Source organism: Pteropus alecto, unplaced genomic scaffold (genome assembly GCF_000325575.1).
Source record: "Pteropus alecto unplaced genomic scaffold, ASM32557v1 scaffold87, whole genome shotgun sequence".
NCBI lineage: Eukaryota > Metazoa > Chordata > Mammalia > Chiroptera > Pteropodidae > Pteropus > Pteropus alecto.
Genome location: NW_006443225.1, coordinates 11,730,830 through 11,747,643, shown reverse-complemented (window position 1 = coordinate 11,747,643; position 16,814 = coordinate 11,730,830). Strand labels below are relative to the sequence as shown.

Sequence of the window (16,814 nt, the reverse complement as noted above, 5' to 3'; positions counted from 1 at the left end):
GTTGTAAATCTTAACTGCTTTGCACTGAATATTATATTTATACATACACACTTACATACATATACTCTTTCAAGCCTGGATTTCAACCCTGAGTTTCTTTCCAAATTGTCTGCACATGTGACATATTTGCTGAGCTCATCCATGTCTTATGTATATCTATTGATCAAACAGTATGATTGAATTCATTTAGTGCGGCACAGAGTGGTTTTTATGACAATGAAATATCGATGCATTCAATAAGCCCCAGTGAGAACTGAGACATCCGGGCCTGCGTTCATCCAATCTAAAAAACCTGTCAACAGTTTTCCGGGCTTGATAGCCGCAGAGCCAAATAATGATAGAAACGCACTATGTTGAAAGCAGGAAACTGTCCTAATCGAAATGTCACTTCTGAAAATACATTTTTAGGAATGATAATACTGTAAACAGAAATTTCCACAGTGACAATTAAACATAACTAAATGCTAGATTGCTTTTCAAGCTTTTCAGTCTCTACAACTTAATTTTTCTGGGCCTAACTCTATTTCTCTTTCGAGTACATCTTATTCTTGTCAGGGCAAAATGCAGCTACCTTTCTTTTTTTAATCTTATCAAGTGATTTTAGAAGCATTTGGGGCCATATAATAAATCTCGATGACTCTGAAGATGTTTTCTCTAGCCATAAGCAGAGCCTCGGCTTAATGCACAGCAAGACAAAGGGTGGTGCCGGTGAGGGACAGGAGAGTGTCCTGGCACATCTGCATCCAGGACAGCAACGTGAGTTTTCTTATTTTCCAGAAAGTAGCCCACACTGGTCAGGTTTTATTTTATTTGGACATTTCACATGTGTGTCTTTGTTTAAACAGGAAGCAGTGACTCGTGAAAGGAATCAGATGATGTTGCAAAGACGAACCAAGGGAGGATCGAAGCCATGGAATTTTCTGCAGCAGCAGCAGGAGGGGGACCTCAGTCAGGGTAAGAGCGAGCGCAGCAACAGCCACCTGCCGTGAACTGTGCCTAAGTCGATGCCGCCGCTGGAGCAGGGCAGGTAAGGCAGAGGGAGATTGACCCCATGCTTAGCCAACCCGCCTGTCTGTAGGAATGTGAAAACTGTATTAGACATTCTTCTTTTGTGGGGAAGGACACAGATCCCTCCTGAAGTTTCGTCCAGAAGACAGTCTGACTCCTGCCCCCAGGAACGGACCCAGCCTGGGACTGACAACTAAAGTCACACTAGAATTCCCGACAGACGCAAAGCCTTTGCTTCTCAGATATCCGAATGGCCAAAGCAGACCATCATCGCGTTATTCTTCAAACAATGATTACTTATAGGCTACTGATTCCAAATTAGTGTAATATCCACTTTTCGTTAATAACACATATAAACGTTTTATTAATACTATAAGTGTATATAAGTGTGATTATTTTGTTCGTACAGCAAGTCTTTCTTTGAAAACTGTAAGAAACTACTTTTAAAAGGTATTTAATAATACACAGGGAATTCATATAAATGTTTGATGCCTCATTTTCTCTCCATTTCAAAGATAATCCTTCACTTTTTGAAATTTAAAATATTAAGTGTCTATTTTTAGCCGGATGGTCTTAATGTCAGCCTTTATATATTAATCTAGATTTCAAACTTTGAAAATAAATATTCCCAACACGGGCATCCCAAATTTTCTACTATTTATCCCCCAATTTACTGCCATATATGTACATTGTTTAAAATGTTCGGGGTTACAAGTGACAGAAAACCCAGTTCTAACTAACTTAAATAAGGTTACTGACTGGTTTACTCAGCTAGAAAGTCCTCAGCTGGGCAAACTTCACGTTGGTTGACTGAAGGGCCCACTGACATCACGATGACCCGGCGAGAACCAGTCACTTCTTCTCTGCTCTGCATACTGCAGGCTTCGTCCTAAAGCACGGTCCCTACATCATCACAGGAGAATCTTAAACCTAAGGCTGCCCAACAAACCGGGGCATGGGAAGTTAGGCAGGCAAGGAATTTATGCTGGAGGCTATTACCATTCAAGCATAAGCATGGAAAACAAGGTATGCTCACTATTTTGTCCATCTTTGGTTTGGTCTTGTTTTTATCTGTTATGTTAAAACATAGTTGCACACACAGGCATGAACGGAGGGAAGGAAAACGATTGAGAGGAAAGGAGACAGATACACAGGATGTGAAAAGAAAGACAGGGAAACCAACAGGAGGTGGGGCGGTGACGCTGCAGGCTCCAGGTGGCTGGGCCCCGCCCACCATCCAGCCACACCCTTCATCCCCCTCATCCTCTACTCCCCAGGCACGTGGCCTCATCCCAGCTTCCATTAGGCCAAGCATCGTGCACATCGGGCATTCTCCCACGCTGTTATGTTATTCTTCGGCCCAAATCCATTTGCTTTCTTTCTTTCAACCTAAACCTAGGTCTTTCTGCCAAGTATGAAATTATTTCTTTAAAAGTCTATACTCTGCTCCATAATACAGGAGCTGGGACTCTGAAAACTTCACTTCCTTCAGCAGCTGGTTTCCTACTAAGGTTACACCAATAGAGGGGTCTGAGGGAAAACTAAATGACGGGTAGAGAAAAGGGACTTACTCCATTCTGACTGCTTGCTATTTCTGTCAGTACAGCCCCACAGCCCACCGGTTCCTGTCTCCAGCTGCTGTTGGCATTTGGGGGACCAGTCTCGTTAGGACTCCTCAGAGCTTCCAGCACCATCTAGCCATCTTTCTGAGAAAAATAGTTCTGACAACCCCAGTTTCTTCCCTTTATGCCTAAATTTCTAGGGGAGCTACTTCCTGACGTTATTAAATTTGTGTTACCCCAGTTTTTCCCTATTTGCTTTTTTCTGTCTTCCAATTCCTATTCTACCAAATCTGCCAATAAGTTATCTGTTAAAATACCAAATGTGGTTTCTATTTTCCAACTGGCTTGACTGATAAGGCACTTAGGATCAAGACCCTTGGATGGAACTTTGTGATTAGTTTGGTCATGTGGTTGGCCTTGAATCCCAATGTTAAACTCCTTACCAGTGAGAATTATGATGCCAACAATATGTGACATGCAGACACATCATAATTTAAAATACTATCCCCTCTGATTGTGATGAATTACTTACAGAAGCCAGTGCCTTGGGGAACCCAGCAGCCAATGTACTTGACCATTATTGTAATGGTGAGCATAAGGACTATAAGTAATGGTGATATAAGAAGGTTTCTGCCCAAACTGAGAGCTTACAGGTATCATGGCAAGCTCAGAGCCTTAAATTCAGCTCAAGTCACAGTCAGAGAACCATAAAGCTTCACTAGCAGCCACAAAAGTCTATTTCTTACAGTTCTAGATATAATTTCATGGAAAATCCAACCTAAACTTTAATCAGTGAATTTGTGAATTCAAATTACATTGCAAGTCCATAACTTGAGAAACATCCAAGCTATAGAATTACAATGCAATTGAGTTCACAGACTCCGCAGATATAAAAGTTATAGATGGCATTGATTGAGAAAGAATAGGAATGTAAGGTTAGAATGGGAACATGTGAATGAATACAGAAGAAATCAAAAACCATGGACCTCCAAACTTCTCTGAGCTTTTCTTACCAACAGCAGCAGCTTGACCTTCTGTGTCTGAGGAGACAGTCTTACTTTGTTGGGGTCCTGAGTGACCTCACCTGGGCAGTTATCTTGTAACAGGATACCTTTTCTCCTTAAGATTCACCCCAACCCTCCTTTCTGTCCTTTAGACCAGTGGTCCCCAACTTTTGTGTCACCAGGGACTGGTGCTCCTAACGCCTGATGATCTGAGGTGGAGCTGAGGCGGTGATGCTGGTGCTGGGGAGCAGCTGCGAATACAGACGAAGCTTCGCTCGCTCGCCTATGCAAATACAGATGAAGCTTCGCTCACTCGCCTACCCACCACTGACCTCCCGCTGTGCGGCCCGGTTCCTAACAGGCCATGGACTGGTATCGGTCCGCAACCTAAGGATTGGGGACCGCTGCTTTACACTAATAACTAGAGCTGAATATCAGCTTGATCCTAGGGGGCAGGGGGAAAATATGGCCTATAGAAAGTAGTCTATACATCATAAGATTTCCCTAATTTATTTTGGCAGAATGAGTAGAAATGAATCCTAAGGATGTTAGACTAAACCAAATGGAATATAGCACTAGATTGGGTTGGATTAATTAATATGCAAGAAGCTAGAATCCCTCATGTAAAGTGTTAGCTCTCGTGTTCTAACAATTTACTGGATTGGTTGACTGACGCTTGGCCTCGAAAGTCCTGCATTCAATGAGGTTGAGATGCCACAGTAGAGTCGGATACAAAGGAAAGAATCTAAAAAGCTTAGAAAGATAAGAATAGTGGAGTGAATTTACCCTGTGCAAACTGCACATTCACTGTCCCCGACTCTGGACAGGCCCAGAGGACATTCTCTTCACTAAAGCATTAAAAACGACATTAGTGAGGAGTCCAAAGGAGTGTCCTTAAAAAGCTCTGTGCTGGCTGTCTTCTAGAGGCCAGGGATTAAAGTGAGAGCAGCTGCCAACGAGACAGCCTCCATTTCAACTAGGACGATGGCTTCCAGACTAGCAAAGGACAGGTGACAGTGCTTAACTGCCATAGACGAGATGGACATATTTGCCATAATGGGCAACAGTGACAAAATGATAAGCAAAATGTTCTGACCAGCAGTAATATTTCCTGATAATCAATCATGTTGTCCCTAGAAGTAAAATCGATGGGCAGTCTACAGAATCCTAACTTAATCTATATAACAAGAAAAAAAAAAAAGACTCTAAATCTGGTAAGCTGAAACCTGACTTGAGTTATCACAACGGAGAGTATGGCCTCATGAAAATTTAAGGGTGCGCCAAGTTGGTGAAGTCTCTGAGGGCCCACGAATCCTGCAGGTCATCCTCTCCGAAGCTGCTGCGCCCACACCGCCTAACGCTACAAAGGCGCACAATCTCTTTGGATTTCGAAGTCGTCCTATACCACAAGACACTGACAATCCATCTGGCCACCCTTTCTGACTGAGGTCCAGGGCAAGACAGGACCCAGCAGCAGGTTCAGGTGAAGAACGTGCTGCTTCAATGATGCTCGAAGTGCCTGTGCCAAGCAAGACACCGCTCTGAGTGGCTGGCAAGCCCGCATCGGAGAATCACAGCCCAGACCCGTAGGGGTTTTCAGTAAAGTCCTGTCTGCTTCTCCAGGTAGCCAGTCTCCTTTTGGCATGCACCTCTTGGTTTCTTACCCGTTAAGAAAACCTGACTATGGGACATGAGTTGGCCATGAGACCTGAGATGCTCATCATGAAACAGGTATCCTCTGACTCACCAAACCATAAGACTGGATACATACATCAGCATTCCAGAACGCAGAAGTGAGTCACATGTGCAGGTAGCTCAGGCTCCTTCAATATACCCTCCTGCTACATCGTCCCTTTCCCTCGATCCACACTTGCAGTTCATTATGACCCATGACTTGGCAGAAGCAAAAAGAACAACAAAACGAGACTTGTTTAGACCTAATCCTGCATGATATACTGACATAAAATCCAAGTAGACAGATTCAGCATTATAGGGCCACTCATAAGTCTGCTAGAAAAACAGGCAGAAAGGCTCCCAAGCTTTAAGAACATCTGCTTGTCCACTTACGTGATCTACCGCCAGATAGGGATCCACTGATTTATGGACAGCGGATAATGATGTGGCTCAGAGATCTGAAAAGAACGGAATTGGAAGATTGCTTTCAAGGACGTCTAGGAAGAGGTATATAAAAGAACACTTAAAATATGTGTCAAGAATCAAGGTATGTGTTTCCTGTCTGTTTTGTGGGTCTGAAACAAAAACAAAAACAAACAAAACAAACAACAAGAACAGAAAGGTGGGGGGAGACAGAATTGAAAGTATGAATAACAGCGTATAAGCCGGGGAAAGTGATTGGCTAGGATTAAGTTGACAATGATGAGAACAACAAGAAAGTGACACAAAAGGCATTTTCAAGGACGGAATTGAAAGAATTTGATAATTTGTCAGATATATTGGTTTAAGGAAAGGGAGACGAGAATAATATCCGGGTCTTGAGAATTATTAAACCATCGCTGAAACAAAGAGGTAAGGAGAGTGGAACATCTTGTGTTGTTTGGCCTCCGTTTTGTCATTTTGAGTTTGAGGGACCTATAAAATAATCTACATGAAAAGTCTTTCAAACAGCAGCCACTCAAAAATTCTCTGTGGAATAGGCAATGCCATGTGGACAGCTGTCCATACATTAATGGTAAAGCAAATTGCAGCGTGGCCTTAAACATGTCCAAATGGGGAGCAACACGTTTCCTTTACAATGCTTTCAGTCACCTTTTCAAGACCACCTCAGTTTTCATTTCTCTCCGTGCTTAAGGTAGTGGATTCCCAAATGTTCCTAGGAAGAGCTGGGGCAGAGGATGAATTTTGTGAAGCCAGGTAGTATGCAAAGTCCACAGTTCTGTGGGGTTTTTTTTTTCAGCTCTTCAGAAGAGGGTTTAAAAAAGAGAGAAGGGGGTGGGTATACAGTGACAGTAGGGCTGTATTTGAAATTTTTGACTTATTTCTTTTCCACCTCCCCACCTGGCACCATCTCTACTCCCCCGATGCTCATTTGCACTCTACCCGCTCATCACCATCACTTCTGATTTGGTCTGCTCAGCTAGGGGTTTCCTCTCTGACTCAGCCAAAAATCCCCACTAAGGTTTTAATTGATGAGACAGTCAGTATTAATACGCAAATATAACACCCACGTGGGAGTCAGCAGGGGCCTCTTGAAAACAAAATCATCTAAAACAAATGACTTAACAATACCAAAAGCAATAGATGAGAAACAGGATAGCTTGTGGGAGCAAACTTAGCCCATGAACCTCATACCTCATATAAAACTGATAAGCCATTCTTATTTTCCATTCTTTTTTGCATGTTTTGCAGTTGTAATAATATTGTTGTATATATCGTCTCCGATTCATCTTTTCTACATTTTTAATGGCTTCATAATATGCCATCTGAGGAAAAGTTTATTTATCCTTTAGAAAAAAAAATGCTCAGTAAGAGGAATAGAATAAATAGCTAATTGCAGGAAATGGGCTACCATGTACGGCGGAGAGAATTCAGAGAACAAGTCTGACCGAGTCCCTTTCCTTGTGGGCATTATATTTATGGGAGGAGCCAAACACTAAACAAGTGAATAAGAAAATGCCAGTGACTGGTGAGTGCTGTGGAGGAAATCAAACAGTGTGGCAGGATGGAGGTTGACCAGGAAGCTGCTGAGATCGAGTTGTCCGTGAGGGCCTCTCTGATGAGATGTTCCACGTGAGATCTGAATGGCAAGAGGAGCCAGCCACACGAAGCTTTGTAGAGAAACTTCCAGGTAGAGAAAAGAGAAAACAGATCGCATAAAGGCCCTGAGACACAGGCAGCTGTCTCACCTCTGCTGCTCGTCCCGGAAGATGTCATTTTCCTGCGAATAAATCCTCACTAAGCAATCCCGATGAGCCAAATAATTTATTTTAGAAAGAAAGACAGCTAGAGTGTGTATCAATGGGAAACAGATCAAATATATCCTGTAATATACCTAAATTATTTGGAGCATGAATGGGTCACTTTATGATTTATATAATGAGCTTGAGAAAGAATTTAAAATATTTCCCAAAGAAGTATAAATTATGATCAAATGGCATAAATAAAAAGTGGAGGGGAAAGATAAAGTAAAGCAAATGAAGACAATATAGAGGAAAGAATGAGGGCATAGTGCTCGAGATAATGGCCTACATTCTGGCTATCACTAGGCTATGAGTTTTCCAAAACCCTGAGAGGGGGAAAAAAAAAAAAAGAGGGAGGGAAGGAATGCTATTATACAATTAAAAATATCCATATACTATTTTTGACATCATAAAACTGAACAACAGTTCCGATAAGAGGATGCTGCCTAATGTAATGTGCACGCCCCTCCCCAGCATCCCTCAATAGACAGAACTGTGTTTTCACTCTCTGGTTCTGATGATGACTCAGTAGAGGCATCTTAAGTCACTCCGCCAGACAATTCAGAGAATGTAAGTCTTCGGTGGCTCAACCTTACACAGAATGGGTACCCAAGTCATTGCTCAATTGGCTTTAGCCAAAATACTTGTTTTAATAACTTCAGAACTTAATGAACATGACCCTCATGAATTCTTCTCTAAATATTATTTCTCAAACCTACCTATTGATAAACCTCGTCACACCGATCTCTGTCTTGGATCTCCTCCCAATCCGTAGAGTATAGCGATGGGATGTTGCCAACTATACACAGACTTTGATGTCTTAACTGAATGTTAAGTGAGGGTTACAGTTAAAACAATTCTGTGAAGGCTGGGACTTGTTGTGAGCTCCCGCAAAGTAGAGTCTTTGTCATCTGTATAAATTTAACAGTGTTGTTTTTCAAATCCTTGCTATACCACTAAGAGGAAAGATACTTAGGGAATGTCTCAATAAACAATTTTGGTCAGAATAAAATAATCTTCTGGGCTTTATTATAAAGTGTAGCTGGTTTTAATTATCATTTTATATAATGCTAAGATCATTGTTATATTTTGTACACAAAATATATAACAAGAAAAAGTGAAATAACCCAAATAATACCTGGTCATCTAGAGAGAATTCATGGGGGTAAAAGAGCATTAAATTAAAAATATTATCTCAAAAACACAGAGCTACAATAAAAGCCACATCATAAAGTCTGCTTCATGCATATAGATACGCTACCTCAAGAACATATTCTCAATTCAACATAGCTTGTCACTATGAATTTAGATCAATATGTTCAAACAGGGAAGGAACAGCAGGAGTTATACACTCCTCTATGCGCCAAATTATACTTCAAAAAGAAACTACTGTTTTTATGTTAAAGGAAGAACTTACAACCTAAAACTATCAGTACGTTTCATGTAGAACACTACCTAACAACCAGATCATTTAGATATTTTTAATGATTCATGTTTAGATGTCTTATTGTTGCTAAGAACTTCCAGGAACAAACACAACTGCAACAAAGGAAAATAACAAACCTGCCCTTTATCAAATCAGTTTACACACTTGATTCGATGGCAAATTTCCTGAAAACTAATCTCTAAATCTGAATTTCAAATGTGCATTTCTTACTTCTAATATTATAATGGTGGAACAGTACTGATGAATATGAAAACAGACCCCAGGCGTGTAAACAGAAAACCAAGATTGGCTTCTGTGAAATTATGAGAATAGAATAGTTGAAAGGACCTCAAGTGTTTCGGTCTTTTCTAAATACACACGAGTTTTTGAGGACAGGAAATGTTTTATTTGAAATTATATTCCCCAGTAGGTAATACAGCACCCAATAAAATATGTACCAAATGAATGTAAATGAATTTCCAAACATCATGCACCAAAGAATTTGATAGCTGTTGAAAAGATAATAAAGTCATAATGAATTTTCAAGAAAGTGAAATCTCCCATGAACTTCTGGGACTATTTCCAGACTCCAAGTGCAAAATATCATTTAAACACAAACCATACTTTTTAGATGTTATAGGTTGGTCTTGATTTTTTTCAGTCATCAATATGTTGACAACTATTTGGTAGAATACCTACTATGTACCAGATATTTTCTAGGCATGAAGATATAAGCAGTTAAAAAGACCAACAAAATGTCTGCCTTTAAGGAGCTTATATTCTAGTGAAACAAAGAGAAATAATTTTTTTTTAAAAAAAGAAATCCAATGAAATAACAACAAACAACAATAAGAAATATGAGGGAAAACAAAGAAAATCACAGATCGGACAGCAAGGGGAGGCGAGGTTGTGTATGCTAGAGTATTTAAAGGTGATCCTGGTTGCCTGAGAAAATAAGAGATATTCTGGGTTGTCCTGTAATTACATGTGTTTCCATATTTTGCCAAAGTATATTGTCAATTTTGAGGTACAGCAACAAGCAAGGCCTCCCCTGCTCCTACCAATGAACACACGCACACGTGTACACACACACGCACACACACAACATGCACACCCTACGTACATACTTTCCCCTGCTAAGTGCTGCTCTCCTTCCCCCTGCATTGCAATGGTTTTTCAGAGAAAACAGAGCTATAATCTAAAGAAGCAGATGCACACTCCGACTTCATTCCAATCTCAGGATACTAGAAGGCGAACCTACAAAAGCGTCTCTCCCCATAGTCTGTTATCAATACTAATGGAAAAGAGGAGGAGGAGTAGCCTGTAATGTGATGGCAGCCAAAACTTACTGGGTGTCACAAAGCACCAGGTATAGACCGGGTTCTTTAGACTTTCTTTCATCTCATGTACTCCTCGTGAAATCTCCCTTAGGTATCATTTTACAGATGAGGACATGAATGTTCACAGAGATCGAGTAACTAGCGGAGAGTCAAGCAGACAGCAAATGATCACTGAGTGAGAGTTCTCTCCAAAGATCACCTGCTTCATCCCATATACCTATGTCACGCACCTTTCTCTGTACTAAATGAAAATGCACTTGAGGGAGTTACGCATTAAGCCTTACATGGTGGTGCAAATTAATTTATCAGGTCCTCTCTAGAAAGCAGATACTAAAGAGAGAAAAATATGGCTAAAAGTGAATTAGGTAGTTAAGTACATAATTAAAAATTATTCACTGTATATAAAGGTTAATTATTGAAACGGGGGATACTATACTCTAGATCTTAAAGGAATAAATATTAAGATGCTATCTGCTAGCCGCTTCTATCATCAATGGATTTTTTTTTCCACAGAAAGAAAAAATATACATATGTCAAAGCTTTAATTCAACAGGTGTCTACTGAGCCCCTGCTCTATAGTCTGTGCTCCACAAGACACTAGAGTAGATGTACAGTAAAGCAAGAGGCAAGACACCTGTTTCTCGCCTTCAAGAACTTAAGATCCACTTTCAGATACAAGACATGACATACTACATGAACGAATACCTATTGTCACTAGATTTCTGACCCGCACATCCTTCCCTGAAGAAGATCCCTCTCCTTAGCTGGATAGAGGGTCCTCCAGCATTGGAAGGGCACAGGGGACTGCACAGAAAGCAGCAGCCCGATCCGGACCGGTCGCATCAGTCCACTTTTTTAACCTGCGCATCTTAGTGCTGTAAAATTCCCTCAGTGCTGCTTGTGTTGTGTCTCACTAATTGTGATGTGTCCTATCTTCCTCTTCATTGCCTGATGTGTTCTTTTTTGTTTCCCTGAGATTTCTCCTTTGACCGGTAGATTATTTAGAAGGGTGGTGTGTATTTCCCTAGCGTTTTGGAAATTTGCCTGTTTTTCTTTCTGTTGTTGATTTCTACTTTTATTCCACTGTGATGGAGAAAATGCCTTGTATGATTTCAATTGAGGTTTGTCCCATGACTCAGGGAATGGTCCATCTTTGTCCACATTTCATGCCACTTAATAAGAATGCGCGTTCTGCCTTTGTTACTCTGAGTGGTCTACGAATGTGGACTAGATCCTTTAGGTCGATGGCTTGTTGAGGTCTTCCCACAGCGTTTCCGACTTTCTGTCTAGTCATTCTACCAACTATTAAGAGATGGGTGTGAAGTCTCCAACTACAGTTGTTGTAGATTTGTCTATTTCTCTTAATTCGGTCGGTTTCTGCTTCACAGATTTTGCAGTTTGACTGTTCGGTGAGTGCATACACACCTAGGACTGCTATTTTTCTTGGTGGGATGATCCTTCTATTACTATGTAACGACAATTTCTGTCACTGGTAATTTTCTATCCTCTCAAGTCTACTTCATATGGCATTAGTAACCCCTGCTTTCATGTGATTTTTGCATAATATTTTTGACATTGTTTTACTTGTAGCCGCCTGCTTAGATCTTTGTATCTGAAGTGATTTTTCTGGAGGTAGCACAGAGTTGGGTCATGTTTTTTTTAAATCTACTCTATTTCTGTCCTCAATACTGGAGGACCCTCTATCCAGCTAGAGAGAGGGATCTTCTGCAGGGAAGAATGTGTGAGTATAGGAAATCTGCTGATTTAGAGCATTTTCATTTAATGTAATTATTGATATCTTAGGACTAAAGTTTGCCATGTTGTTTCTTGTTTTCTGTTTGTCCTCCCCAGTTTGTTTGTTCTTTTCTCTGTTCCTGTAGCTTACTTGAACAGTTTTTAGAATTCCCTTCTGATTTATCTATAGCTTTTGAGAGCATCTTTTTGTATATCTTTTTCAGTGGTTCCTCTAGGTATCGCATTACACAGACACAATTTATCACCAGGGGTCATCATTTTACCAGCTCAAGTGAGGTGTAGAAGCCTTACCACCTCTCTGCCCCTTTACTCTTCCCTGCTTGTAATACAATTGTCTTAAACACTCCCTCTACATATATTTAGAGCCACATCTGACATTATCATTTTTGCTTCAACCATCAAACACAATTTAGAAGACTCAAGAAGGAAAATGCTTTATATTTACTCATTTTTGACTCTTTCCATGTTTTCTCTTCTTTCCTAATGCTCTAAAGTTCCTTGTTTTATCACTTCTTTTCCATTTAGAGACATTCCTTTAGCTATCCTTTTAGGGTAGGCTAGCTGATGAAAAATTCTCTTGATGTCTGTTCCATTTCTGAAGCATATTTTCTCAGAGTATAGAATTCCGAGTTCTTCTTTTCAGCATTGGAAAAATATGGCGCCACTTCCATCTGACTTCCATGGGTTTGATGAGAAATCTGTCACTAGAATTGCTTGTCCTCTTAAGTAAGGATTTGTACTTCTCTAGCTACTTCGACTACTTTCTTACTTTCTGGCATAATAAGATTTTCCAGGTTCATCTTGTAGTTTCCCAGTCCCCAGGCTGGAAATAACCATTTCTCCAAGGATACCTGGTCCCATTTAATGGAGAATGGTATCTAGAACACCAAAACTGATCACTCATTGCTACTGGCATGTTGCTATTCCCAGGCCCTCAGAGTAAGAAAATGTATATGTGAATACACACAAATCTATATGTATTTCTAGTACACCTATATCTATTCCTATTATTGAAAGTCACGAGATCACATCAATACCTCCTATTTCAATCCAACACCACGAGGTTCATTCTACTTTTTTTTTTTTTTTTTTTGCTAATTTGCGACTGCCATCTCCATTTGTAAGAGAGTTTGCTAGCATTATTTTCAATATATTTACTTATTTTCTTAATACACCCCACCCCAACCTCATTTGTAACAAATCTCCTGACCCTGCCAGGCAACTGCCTGATCCTCTGCTGGAGTACAGGGGTGCAGATGTGGCTGGAAAGTGTGGGCCAGGGTACCTGATAAAAGGAAGTCGTGCAGCAGCAGGCATATGAATGATGCCGGCTTATGGGCGATCATTCTGTTTGGGGTGGATCAGACCTCGTCTGAAGAAATGTAGTGAATTTGGTTGACCACATCTTCAGCACACAGAAATTTTAAAATTCTACAGAGATTTTATAAAGACCCCATTATTCTGCTTTTTAATAGTTTAGGATTTCATACTTATGAGTGGGACCAGGCCTGAACCAAGATCTATGACTGCCCTGGGCATCCTTCTAACCAATAATTCTCAAACAATTATGCTATTTAATGGGAATGGAGGAAAATGAAAATTGATTATTGCTCTGTGCTGAAAATAAAAAATTTATTGTGATATTCCACATCATATATCCTCTTGGAAACTAAGTTAAACTGCTTACGATACAGACAAAATTGATCACTCGATCCCAGTAAGGAGCTATATGCCAGCTAATTATTCAGTTTCAGAATTTCTGACTGCCAAGTTCTTTGGCTGTTAAGTGGCTGGCCTTCGGGCTTGAGATAAGTCTTGTGTTCGCACCACGCATGTTGCCTACGTGTGTTGCAAAAATACTCTACGTTGGTGGGAGCCGAACCACGTCTCATCTTGCCAGTTCAGTAAGAAGTAATGTGTGGAAATCTATAGTAAATAGGATTATAGTTCAAATTTATTGCAGTGATGCAAGCATTCCTCACAGACTGAGGCCCAAGTCGTTCACTACTTGCAGGCCCTGAATAAGCCAATGCCAATACCGAAAATATTACATCGTACAAAAATATCAAAGAGTTTGTGGGATGTAAGTCATTATTATCATTTCCACCTTACATCTTCCTATTATTTAATGAAAACATCATTACCCAAGACAATAATGCAATGATTTCTAGGCACGATTTTGTAATGCCTCAAAACATCTTAAATCATATTTAATTGTAAATTTATATTCCCAAATCACCTGGAAATGAGATTCATTTTAATTTAGTTTTTGAAACACCAGATTGTATGCAGTACTTTATAAGCTTCTTAAATGATAAAATGTTAGAAATAAAATAAACTAAGTAAATAAGATGTACAGATGAAAAAATGATACAGATGAAAAGGTAATCCAGTATACATTACCTTTGCTAATGTAAAGCACATTCGTGTGCTCTCCTTAAAGGACTTCACCCCAATAAGTTTTCTTAACTTACAAAATCTGTAAAAGTGACATAATATCAGGTCTTACATGTTTTCAAAACTAAAGTAAACCTATGTCACCAACTCTAATGCCTCAGCACTAAAGAAAGAAAGAGAAAGAATTAGAGTAAAGCACAAATAATAAAACTTGGAAACACCTAACTATTTCAATGTGTGATTGATTGGTAAAAGGAGATTTTAGCTTACGTCACTATTTCTTACAATATGGTCCAGGAGTTAAATATGTAATAATCATTTGTGCCGTTTCTTACTAAATTCAGATTCCTTGGCTCCTCTGATATCCTGAAGCGGTTTTTATGAGAACCATTGACCAAAGTCCCGAGAGCTCTGAGGAGAACGTCAGGTCAACACGATCCATTTCACACTAGCTCCACTGGTTTTCCAGCGTGAGGAGAGACAGGCTGCAAGCTAGTGAGATTTCCCAGTTTTGTGAAGTACGTGTAAATCTGTCAAAACCAAGCCTCGATCAAGATCAAATTCGTTGTATAAGGACCTCCTTCTAGTAAAAGAGAATTTAACCATTTTCTCCCTTCAATTATTTAAAAAGTGCACATCGACTATTAAAAATTAACTACTCATCACTGCAATTCAAGCTAATGGGGATGTATATATATATCACCAGAAAATAAATAAATAAATAAATAAAATACAAAGCATATAATTGTGTCATTATTGTTTGTTTTTTAGTGAAGAGGTCTATCAATTTTGAGACAATCTTGCTACCACTTAAAATTCATCAGGGCAGAACTAGCTGGTGAGCACCTAAAAAAATGAGCACTTGATAAATATCAAGATGGATTTATTTCCTAATTATGTAGAAAGTTTACATATATTCCAAACTCTATTATCACTTGGAGAGACTCTTCAAAAATTTAAAATAAGTGAACAGATCAGAACAGCATCTATCAAAAACAATTCACTTATTCTCCCTGGTAAAATGTACTTTAAATTCTAAGAGCGTAGAAACAGCCTAAATGTATTTATTTTATGTTTCTTTTGATGCAATTAATATGCTGTGCCCCAGAGGGTTATTATGCTTCTGCATTTTAAAAATATACATATAGCATTATGTATAGTCTCTAAAAATACCACTAAAGGCAAAGAAAATTCCAGGAGCTCCGGCAAGTCCGCTTTATGTTTGGATATGGACTTCCTTTGCTAACACTTTTGGCAGAAACAAGAATCAAGACCTAACACTGCAGGACGTTATGACTCTATACAAACATGAGTTTCAACACAAACAATGGTCGTGAAACTTAAGAGATCGTGGAAATCTTGCTTATTTCAAACCCGTCCACCTCTCCCTCGTGTTGAGACATTAGTTCGCATTGTCGTTTTCTCTTCAGTTGTCGCCCTCTCCTCTCCGGTCCTAGAGAAGCTGTTTCATTCTCCGCTCTCTCTTCCCCCTGCCTTGTTACAGCCTCACCCAGAAGCCAGGAACATGTTAACCCCCAAGAATGGCCACAGCTGCTTTTTGGGGGAGGGATGGAGTGGGTATCTCAACCCTCTCACGTCCTCTCACCGCCTGCCGGTGTCCAGCTGGACGGGGAGATGGAACCGTAGGTGTCCCTCCCTGCCGGCCTCGGAATCTGCCCAGTGCCCTGCAACCGGCGGGACACTGGGCTGGTGCCGGTTTCTGTCTCCCGTTCTCAATTTCTCAGTCCTCCCGATCTTCCTCGCTCCGACAGTATTTTTGTCATCAATTTTTTGATGGCGAGAGAACAACAGTGCAGAGTTACGTCTTCTTCCCATCAATACGTGTGTGCTTTTCCCAACCTTTCTCCGCCCCGGTCTGCCCCTCACCCAGGTAGGGTCTGCGACGCACAGGGCTCGCTTTTCATCCAGGGACCAATTCAGCGTCTGAGACACTTTCATTCCGCACGCCCGCACCTGCCGAAGCCCACTCCTTACCAGTTCCGCTTTCTCCCATTTAACCACGTTCCTTCCCACTGCTAGGCACCCCCTCCGCCTTTGTGGGTTCTACTCCTGGCCACATTAAAAAAAGAAAAAGAAATCCAATATGCAAGACAGTGTGAATTCTAGGAAGAAAACCAGGAGTGCGTGTGCGCGTGTGTATGTGTGTGATAGTGTGTGCACCGTCGGTCTCAGTCTGTCAGGGTCCTGTGTGTGTGTCTGCAAGGTGCTGGACAGTCGGACGACTCAAACTTCCCCTGCCGGGCTCACCTGTCCCCGCCCAGGTAACCCGGGAGGTGCTCGCTCGGCCGCGTTCCAGGACACCTGGCCGGGACAGAGCGATGCCCGCGCACTGGGGCCCCGGGGGCGCCGCTCCCGCACGTCTATTCTCTATGCCTGGTACCCTC

The 16,814-nt window shown here is 40.7% G+C and overlaps 1 protein-coding gene across 1 annotated transcript in view; it reads right to left on the bottom strand.

Moving 5' to 3' along the window:
- Positions 1–16,814, bottom strand: part of CUNH8orf34 (chromosome unknown C8orf34 homolog) — a 273,032-nt gene that overhangs the window by 255,923 nt on the left and 295 nt on the right.